General features: G+C 35.6%; 1 non-coding gene across 1 annotated transcript; it reads right to left on the bottom strand.

The window, feature by feature from the left end:
- Nucleotides 1-10,310: 10,310 nt before the first annotated feature.
- Nucleotides 10,311-10,475, bottom strand: LOC121166723. Its single transcript, XR_005885465.1, has one exon. It is a non-coding gene; the product is annotated as a U1 spliceosomal RNA (small nuclear RNA).
- Nucleotides 10,476-11,143: the final 668 nt, after the last annotated feature.

The raw sequence follows: 11,143 nt of genomic DNA, 5'->3' as shown, positions 1-11,143 counted from the left end.
TGGGACAACAATCCCCCAAGTTGCATAATAATAGAAATGAAGAAACTATCATGAGTAATTGTCAGCATATTTTATTCCTGTAACATGTTGTATTAAATGATGTCCTAGGGACTGTAGACATCTTTTCTCTAAAGATAATTCTATCCCTACTGTGTAGAAGAAGGAATCCCATTTACAACACTTAGTGTATAAAAAATTGTCTATGGTCATTTTCCTACATTTTCCCTCATTGAAAACTCTCAATTTGTTTATTAGCAAGTTTTGTAATGAAAATGAATATGATGAAACTGTTGACACATTTAGTAAAGAATGAAACAGTTTACAGTTCTACCATCCCATGAATCATTTTAATGTGTCAGTAGAACTTTTTTTGAGAGAGAGGGACAGAGAGATCACATTTGCTGATTCATTCCCTAAATACAAAGGGACCAAAACAGGAAGTGGGAAACTGAATCATGGACATTTGTATTCCAACCTCTGGAACCATTACCGCTCTCTCTCAGTATCTTAAGCAGAAATTGGGAGTCAGGAGGTTAGGGCAGGTTTCAATCCAAGCATTCCAATATGATACACAGATGTTTCAACAAATGTCCTCATCTTCTCGTCAAGTTTTTGAATGAAAAAAAAAATCTCTCCTTTTAAAGTTCCTGCAATATCATTATTTTAACCTTGCTAGTGAATTTTTGGTACATACTTCTCACTTCAAAAAAAAACAGAATGCACTAGGAGGAAATAGTTGTAAAAATCCACTGACTCATATATTAAAGTTATGACTCAAATTCAGAAAAGACAATAGCACACACACATAGTCCATCTGATACATCTTTAGCACTTTCAACATATCCAAGGTTTGCCCTTTGTGTGCCCTCTGCAATTAGAGTATTAAGCTAAAGAACAGAATTGAAGAGCAATGAAATCACATGCTCAACGAAGAAAATGACTATGCTTTCTACAAAATGTGCTTTTAAAAATATCAAAACATGAGATAGTGGACAGTGTTACTGAAACAAAAACAAAAAAGACTTTTACAGTAAAAATCTCGAAATAAAATCTATGAGGTCATATCAATGGCTACAAGATTTGATTTAGTCACATGGGACTAATGGAAAATAAATGTAAGAACAGAGAAACCAGGAAAAGCAGAGGCTGCCCAAAGATTTTCAAACATTTTTTGTTCAGATCAACTCATCCTTCAAAGTTTATTCAGAATCCCAGTATGTACAATGAATCAGTACAACATCAATCAGGTTACAAAAAAAAAAAAAAAAAGGTTAAGAGTCCAAAGTCCTTTTCTAAACATCCTCCAGGTTACCACATCAGCCCTTTCTCAGTAGCTGTATAAACTTAAAATTTACAAAGAATACTTAAAATAGTACTGAGGTGAAGAAAGGAAATACAGAGAAAAGTATAATGCATGCCAGCGCAGAGAGAATGTTAGAAAATAGAACACATAATATGAGAAAAGCAAGGCAGTATGCAAATCTACTCCAGGGCATTGTTAGAGAATCTGTCCTCACCAAAGACTCAGGTTGTCAATATCTTTCGGCATTCTACTTCACTTCCTTTCCAAAAAAGTCCTATCACAAACTGGGCCATTACTGCTTAACAGAGTGGTTTTCTAGTGTGTTACAAATTGAAGATTATTTCAAATAAATAGTGGTATTCAAGCCATAAGAGAGCACTTGAAAAAACTACAACAAAAGATATCCTTTAACTCAATTTTTCCATGAATTTTTTGACTTGTCCTTGAAATTCTTCAATATCACAAAAACATAGTCAAATGCTTATTTCTCTGGATCACAAACATCCTTTCAGTAGTATTCGTTTGTCTGATGACACATCAAGAAAGCAAATCAACAACTAAAATTTCTTCCTGAATTCTCAGGCTTCAGAAAGTACCATGCCTTTTTCTATAAACTATCCATTCAATTATTATTCCAAGCAATCTGTAGAATTCAAGTTTATCTCTTTCAACAAAATCAACACAACATACATTTGTTGTCACTCTTAAAATGCTTTATAGAAGCAAATATTTCACAATAGATATCTACCTCTATCTCTACCTCTATCTCTATCTCTAAAGAGAGAGAATGCATGGATTCAGACACTAACTCCATTCCAAATTCTAGCTTCCTGCTAATGTGCACCTTGAAAGGAACAAGTGAGAGTTCAAGTTGATAAATCCCTGCCACCCACATGGGAGACTGGATTGAGTTCTCAGCTTCCAGCTATCTGCAGAATGAACCATCTACTAATGACAGCACATTCTGTGATTGCTACTCACACATTCTCTCTCTCTCTAATACACACACATTATTTCATAATAAATAAGTAAATAAACAAATATATTTTAAAATAGCAAAATTCTGGACACATATAATCATTGGTAGTAATGGCATGCTCTACTGTGAAGATTTTCTGCATTAGAGTAAAATTATTTTGGAAAAAGAGATAAAAATTTATTCTGTGACTTTCAGAAATATGCATGTAATTTCTTGACATAATGTAAGCTGTTACTTTTATGTTTTCCAGGCAAAAAGATGTTTATCAGGCCAGAGAAGCTAAATTAAAAAAAAAAAACTTAAAGTAAATTTTCTCAAGTGTCAATGACATTTATAGTTTTTGTCTTATATTTGTAGAATTCATAATCCATTATGTTGAACTTCCCACTACTTCAGGTTTTGAAATTGTAAAGAATCTTCCAATTTGTAAATTTTGGTATTGTGTTGTTATGCTACTGCTTTTATTTTTATGTTTAAACTTCAGTTTCTGTTGGTCAATAAATTCAAATTTGCTGGAATTCTGATTATATTGAATCCATAATTCAACTTAGAAAGATAGCCACTCAGCAATTTTTTTTTTTGCCACTCAGCAATTTTGAGTCTTGTACAAAAATGAACTATCTCACCACTGATTTAGACCTTTTATTTCTCTTACCACGTTGTTATGTTTCTTTACATAATCTAGTACATTTTATAGATTTATACCAAAGTACTAGAATTTTAATTTTATTGTGCATTTATTTTTATTTCTAAATTTAATTTTAATTTTAAATTCCAAGGATAATTCAAGGGTGTTAGAGAAGCAATTGATTTTAGGATATTGACTTTGTATCCTGCAACCTGTTATTCTTAGATTTAGATGTGGCTTTGATTACCAGGAATTTTCTATATACCTGTCAACATTGAAATTTCTGGCCTAAAAATTTGTGTACTTTCAAATTGTTGGATTCCAACAATTTTCAAATATGTTGAATTCCAAATGATGTTACATGGACTGATCCCAGGAGGGCAAACATTGCTATGTTCCCAATCTTAAGAAGAGCATCCATTTTCCTGCTATAAAGTGTGATGTTACCATTCAGTTTTATTTTTGTTTTTGTTTTGGTGGCATTTCTACTCCAACTTGAGGAAGCTCCTTCATATTCCTAGTTTGCTGAATTATTTTTAATAAACTGGTGATGCATTTTTGCCAAATGTCTTTTTTCTGTTAACTGACATGATTGCATTATTTTTATGAATTTTGCTTAGTTTGTTGAGGTACTGGGTTGTATTGATTAAGTTTTCAGTGTTGAATTGATCTTAAACACCTGGCGTCAATATGACTTGGTCATGTGTATTTGGTGATGTATAGTTATTTTCACAAACTTTTGAATTGTTTGTTAGTATCTTATTGACAATTTTGGCATCTACATTTATAAGATGTATTGATGTGTGATTTCCCAATCTTTCAAATGCTTTATTTGGTTTGGATAATTATAACATTTGAATAATACTCATCTCAAAGATTAGTTAAGAAGTGTTTCCTTCTGTTTTGTGGAGTAGATCATGGGAAATTGTTATCATTTTTAACTGGTAGACTTCATCAGGATAACAATCTAGGTCTGGTGATTTTTTTTGAAGGTTACTAATTTGTCAACAGGATAATGAATGTCTTTACCCCAGTAAAGGTTACTGCTATGGTTTGAATGAGAGATGTCTTCCAAACTCATACAAATCTTTCAAGCCCAACGTCATGAGTCTCTCATACTAAAAAGGGGGAAACTTACTCCAGTTGCAGCATTCAAGAGGCCTTCAGATCCCCGGGGATGTGCCCATGTACAACACCTCTCTGTAGAGGATTAGGTGTAAAAGTTTAGTTGGAATTACCCACTGTCTTTGCTTCCTGGCTTTTCATGTGATACAAACCCTGCACACTCTGCTTTCGCCATCACTACCCAAACGGACTAATGGGCTTTGCCTGATCTTCGGCTAGGAACCTCAAAAGGTATAAACTGAAATAAATAGAGGCTTATCTTGGATATCTCCTTGTAATAGCCCAGAGCTATTTAGCACAAGTACTTACTGGGAAAGGTTTCTATGAAATATTCTTTCTCCTATAGCATTGGATTATGATTTAACATGTATAGAGAAGACGTATTCTTCTGGTGTCTTGGAAGACTGATTTTTCACTCATGAAGACATATACCAACAGTGGTCCTCAAGAGCATACTATAGCTGTTGACTGGAAATTATCAAGTAACTCTTGAGAATGTTGTCCTCATCACAGCTCACTTCCCTCATTACTGCTATTGAACTCTACAAGGCAACCTTTTCCAATTTCACCATTATATCACCTTCCAATTGCAGTTGCTGAATCTATTTACTCCAGGTTTTTACATTACTATTACCCAACAGGGTTGAGGTTTTCCTCTGCGGTTGTCTGAGTGAGGAATCTCAATTCACTGGGAGAGGCTTAAAAATAATGAAAATGTGCTCGCTAAGAGCATTTTCATGATGCTTAATGTTGCCTATTGGATTTCTCAGCAGATGGCTATGATGAGCATTTTAAAACCCATTAGCTGTCCACAAGTGTTCCTTCTTTTTCTTTGGATTCAGATTATTTTCATAATATGTTTCAGGAAGTGGTGCTGCTATCAAGAGCAACAACCCATCCCTGAATTCTTGAGGTTAAGCCCATTAGAAAGAGCTTTCTCAAAGTTCATCTAAATCTAAGGTGCAACTCTGTACAGATGTTTCATTCAGTTTTTCTCACATACAAACATTATGAAAATGTAAAAGATCCTTTATCCAGACATTTGGTCACCTAAATAAGGTTGTGTTAGAAGCCATTGGAAACAAAATATAATTTTAATTAAAGTGAAAACTTTATAAAACTTGGATTTTAATATTATAATGAATAAAATAGTATTTTTTCAATATTATAACCAAGGAGCTTTATAAAATTTAATTGAATTTTTTTTCAATTCCAATGATTTTTCACATTCACCTATTATAGTACCAATTATGTGGAGAGGTCATATTATACCACGCAATGAAATGATGCTATATATTAAATATATCAAGAAATAATTCTATTACCCCTAGAAAGTGAACTGTACTTAGCACACATTATAGCAATTTTATCACAAATAAATTTAAATATTTTTAAATTATTTGCTTATTAGCTTGGAAGAAGTAGAGAAAAAGAAAAATCACTCATTTGCTGACCACTCTTCAGGTGCCTGCGAAAGCTGAGGCTGGGCCAGGACAAAGCCAGGAAGAGGAACTCAATCTATATTCCCACATGAGTAGCTGGCAGGGACCCCAGGGACTTCAGCCCTCACCTGCTGCCTCCCAGCGTGCACACTGACTGGAAGCCACAGTTGAGAATAGAGTTACTACTCAAACCCAGGTTTTCTGATATACTATACAATGAGCCTACCTAATATGTTAACTGTCGGAGCAAACACCCACTCCTCAAGATTATTGCTGATTTTTTTACATTTTAAATATTGGTTACATGGACTCAAAGTTGAGATGTAAAATTTAGTGAACAAGGCCATTCTCTCTATCTTAAAATGTTGAGATTTTTCTGCTCTGTGCTCCTGAGTGTGTGCTACTTCTATGCCATGGTGATAAGGCATTCAGAGACAGGGGAATTTACTTCTCATAGGAATGGATCATTATGCATGTTATTTTATATATGAACACTTTGACTATACATTTTTTCTTAATCTAGATCTCCCCAAATGGAATACTGGGGTAATCATAATTACATTATTTTATTATTAGTGCAACAACAATAAGTAACTACTCATATTCCATTGAGTGCCTCAAGGTTTGTAGTTGTTAACAAATGTTTGATTGTGAATATTCTGGGCAACATTCAGTCCATGTCCATATCATCTTATTTCAAAATAGCATGAAATTGTTCTAAAATAGTATCTTTAGCATAGTTTTGTTTCCCCAGATAGCCATAATTTATAGATTACACACAGGTAGCATCTATTATTTAAAGCAATATAGATTACTTTCTAGAAGTCTATTCAGTGCATTCCCAAAGTTAATACAAATATGATTAAGTCTATTGAATGTGTTGCATAGAACTGTAGCATCCATAAAATAGCTGAAATCCCATTTATTTCACACAGTGAATTCCCTAATTTTGAAAGCTCGTGTTTCCTCCGAGGCTTAGCTAAACCTGGCTGACACTGAATTTATTTGATTTCAGCTTTCTTCCTTTTATTTGTGATATAGTAGGAAACTAAGGAGAAGCCCAGTGGTAAGAACGGAAAATCAAGACCAAATCTCATCCAAAAAGTAACAGAAGTTTTAGAGATCTTCGAAAACAGGTGTGACCAAAGGCAAGCATTAAATTCTATCATGCACCTATGGTTACAGCAGCAGCATCCAAAACAGCCGAAAGAGGACACTCAGTTTATCATTATTGGATGAATGAATGAACAAAATGTGTTATGTACAAAAACCTGAATAACATTTGATCATAAAAAGCAGGAAAAGCCTGAGACATGAAGTCTGAAGACACTATTCTAAGTGAAACAAACCTGTCACTAAAAAATGATGCTGTTTGATTCCACTTACATTATATGCTGTAGTTATCATCAAATCCATAGAGACAGGAAACAGAATGGCTTTTCAGGAGCTGAGAGAATTGAGGACTGCCACTTAAAGGGTGTGGAGTTTCTGTTTAACAAGCTGAACCGATTTCTGGGAATTGAAAGCACAATGACTAAATTACACACCTCAAAATGTTAAGATTATACATTTTATGCCATCTGTAATTTACCAAATAAATATAAAAGCCTAGAAAATGAATTTTACTACTAAGGAAATACTAGAGATGCAAAGAATGATTTTTACTTTTTGGGTTTTTATCTAGTCTTAGCTCTTCTAGAGAGCTGCAGACCCTTCTATGAGGTGGCACATGTTAGGAACCAACGCAGTGACGTAACATATCTCAGTGGTGTCAAAAAAGACTATAAAAACAGGTCATTTGTCCGAACTGTCTGAACCCCTTGGGACTAGTGTGGATTATTGCTGCTCTTGGCTGCAACACAGGATTTGCTCCCCACGTTTTTCTACTGTTTGAGATTTCTAGGGCTGCCAAAACAAAGGATCCCATTGTTTCAAAACATAAAAATGCATTATTGCACAGTTCTGGAAGCCTGAAGTCAATGATCAACTCATCATTCTGGGTTCCTTTTCAGAGTGATTGTTTACTGGCGATTATTGACATCCTCAATCCTAGTCCTTCTGTTTGAGATTTCTTTATTTTTATTGGAAAGCCAGATATACAGAGAGGAGGAGAAACAGAGAGAAAGATCTTCTGTCCAGTGATTCACTCCCCAAGTGGCCACAACAGCCCGAGCTAAGCTGATCTGAAGCCAGGAGCCAGGAGACTCTTCTGGGTCTCCCACACAGGTACAGGGTCCCAAGGTCTTGGGCCATCTTCAACTGCTTTCCCAGGCCATAAGCAGGGAGCTGGATGGGAAGTGGGGCTGCTGAGATTAGAATTGGTACCCATAGGGGATCCTGGTGCATGCACGGTGAGGACTTTAGCCCTTAGGCTACTGCACTGGGCCAGAATCCCAGCCTTTATCTCGCTTTGGATTCTCCTTCCATATATTTGGGTCATATCTTTATATTTCTTCAAGACTATCAGTCACATTGGACTAGTAAACCCACTCTGCTCTAATATGACCTCATCTTAACTTAATAGTACAGTTCAAGGACACTTTTCCAAAGAATATCTTATTCTAGGTACTGGGGAGTAGGACTTCAATATATGAATTTTAGAGGGGATACAATTCCACCTATAACGATGCAAAATGAACTAGCTTCTGGAAAATTGCTCAAGTTTCAGAAACTTTGTAATTTTAGAAAATTTGTAAACTAAAACATAGACTGAAAATACATTCCCAAAATTTCACCACCTAATCATTATATGCAATTTCTTTCTTGTGTTAACAGGTAATATAAAGATGGACTGAAGAATCTGTACTAGTAGGATTGGTTATAAATATGTCTGACGGAAGAACTCACCCTCCGGAGATACTTCTTTCCATTAACACATATATTCATGTAAACCAAATTACTTCCTACCACCATTCCAGAAAAATACGGGAGATTTATTGCCTGGAGGGGATAAAATGTAGGCATGTAGACAAAACCAGAAGGGAAGAAGTACAATAGAAGTAAAAATAAAGAAGTGTTTGATAAAGTAAATTTTTACATATTAAATTTTGAAATTGCAGCTTTCTGCTGCATTAAAATCCAAGAATTCTGAAAGTCGAGATTATTTCCCCGAAACTATGTTTAAAAAATGTTTTTTTGGTTTTTTTTGGTTTTTTTTTTTTTTGCAGGTTGAAGTCCCTGGAAACAGACTCTGATATAAAGATATTCATGTAGAATGTTTATCAGAAAATGCTGTCATGAGATACAGTTGTACAATAGTGAAGACAGTGTAATCGGGCCGAGGGTGAAACCATTGCCTAAGGCTGCTAGAGAAATCTCAGCCAATCCTATAAACAAATGTGTTGTTGCCCTTGGAATTGTTCCATCCTGAGGTAAAGGGGTCAGACATTTGTATTCTTAGCCACCGCTAAGTTACCACCATCTACCCACTCAGTGGGTGTTAGTCTTAAATAGGGCAATTTATTTCAGCTTGGGAAGGCGGGGATACTTCCTGTGAATAGCAAAGCTATGTGCTAATATAAACAATCATGGGGTGGGGGTGGATGCATTGGCAAAGGTTTCTGAGGATTCTGACTAGCTCAAAAAAAAAAAAAAGATACTAACAAGGATATTCACAAACACAAACAAAATGTACTCCAACACATTGCTGTTTTAATGAACAAGTCAACAAGTCCCACAGCATCTGTTCGGCTGCAGCCAGTATATTCAGGGTTCTGTATTTCAGTATGAGTGGGCAACCATTCATAAAGCATTTAGGAATGTATTACAACGTGAAAGATTAGTTAAGGCAGATGATATTCTGAGAAGATAACACAGTAGTAAGGAAATATTTGTAAAATCAGACAAACATTAATTCTGTCAAAGATTGAAAGGAAGATGTGATATCTGTGGTACACAAATATTCAGAAGGAAATTCTTAGAAATAATATGTGATAAAATGTCAGAAATTAAAAAAAACAAATGTTCTAAATTAAGATTGTGTATTTTTTAATAGTAATGCAGAGCAATAGACAAGAAGCAGCAAGCAAATAAAGTAAATATCAAACTATTTGGATTTCAAGAAGAAAGGAAAAGAAAATGGAAGGGAGAAAGTCATTAAAAATAATTTGAGAAAATGTATTAGATTGGAAGAATATGCTTGTAGATGGAAAGATCTAGCAAACGTCCCTATATAATATAGAAAAAGGAAAAGCTTTCCAAGGAAAACAAAAATGTTTTTTATAAAAAGGGAAGAAGTGGGGCGCAGTGCAGTAGCCTAGGGGCTAAAGTCCTCACCTTGCATACACCAGGATCCCCTATGGGTACCAATTCTAATCTCAGCAGCCCCACTTCTCATCCAGCTCCCTGCTTGTGGCCTGGGAAAGCAGTTGAAGATGGCCCAAGACCTTGGGACCCTGTACCTGTGTGGGAGACCTGGAGAAGCGTCTCCTGGCTCCTGGCTTCAGATCAGCTTAGCTCGGGCTGTTGTGGCCACTTGGGGAGTGAATCACTGGACAGATCTTCCTCTCTGTTTCTCCTACTCTCTGTATATCTGACTTTAGGATAAAAATAAATTCAAAAAAAATTTTAAAGAGGGGAAAGAAATGATTGGAAAACTTGTCAGAGTTTTCTCAACAACAATAGTGAAACATAGAATATGTGAATAACAAAGTCTTCAAAATTCTGAAATAAGTTTTTATTCAAATTAAAAATTTTGTTTCCTTAACAACTTATCAGTAGAACAAATATGAAGCACTCAATAGGTTACCTGTTATGCATATATATAGATGTGTGTACATGTATAGATCTACATCTATGTGTGTGTGTGTGTGTGTGTGTGTAAGTATATACACTTAGGGGAGCACACAAATGCAGCCCCTTACTACCACAAATTATGCCGCTGAGTTTCCCACAGTTGGGGAAAGCACAGGGCTCAACCCATCTGGAGTGTAATGGATAAGCCCCTCCCTGGAAAAACCACCTCTGAAATCATGGTGTCTCCCTCTGCCAGGTAAGCCTACCTCTTGTATTTCTCAAAAACAAAAAAAAGGCTAAAATGTTTTTTTTCTTTCCACATAGTATCAAGTGCTACCAAGGTAGCAGAGAAAAGAAAGAGCTGGCATCCTTGGGAAGTGCAGAGTCACTGGGATGCTGATGAAGGCTGACATGGTATAACATGATCCAGCAGCAAGCCATGTAGACCTAGATGATGAAAAAGCTCTGAGACAGAACTGCACAAGAGGACAAAATTGATGGAATTTCCAAAGCTGTTGAACATAAGGAAAACACTAAATACCTAAAGTGGAATTTGGTATTAAATAATTAGCTGCTATGTAGAAAAGTTAACAAATAAAAATAGAACTTTCGTTAGTTTCTGTGAGTCTAAGAAGTTTGCATAGAAATGCAAAATGGTTGTTGTACATTTAAAGGTTTGGCTTTGGGGCTCAATTGGCTAATCCTGACCCCTGCAAATGCCAGTGACCTGGGAAAGCAGTAAAGGATGGCCCAAAGCCTTGAGACCTGCAGCCACCGGGAAGAAGCTCCTGACTTCGGATCAGCTCAGCTCTGGCTGTTGCAGCCACTTGAGGGGTGAACTAGAGAATGGAAGATCTTTCTTTGGCTCTGTTTCTCTATGTAAATCTGTCTTTCCAATAAACTTAAAGAAATCCTTTAAAAATGAAAAAAGG

Source organism: Ochotona curzoniae, unplaced genomic scaffold, assembly GCF_017591425.1.
Source record: "Ochotona curzoniae isolate NIBS_2020 unplaced genomic scaffold, NIBS_Ocur_1.0 contig_1071, whole genome shotgun sequence".
Classification (NCBI taxonomy): Eukaryota; Metazoa; Chordata; class Mammalia; order Lagomorpha; family Ochotonidae; genus Ochotona; species Ochotona curzoniae.
This window is presented reverse-complemented; position numbering and strand designations above follow the sequence as displayed.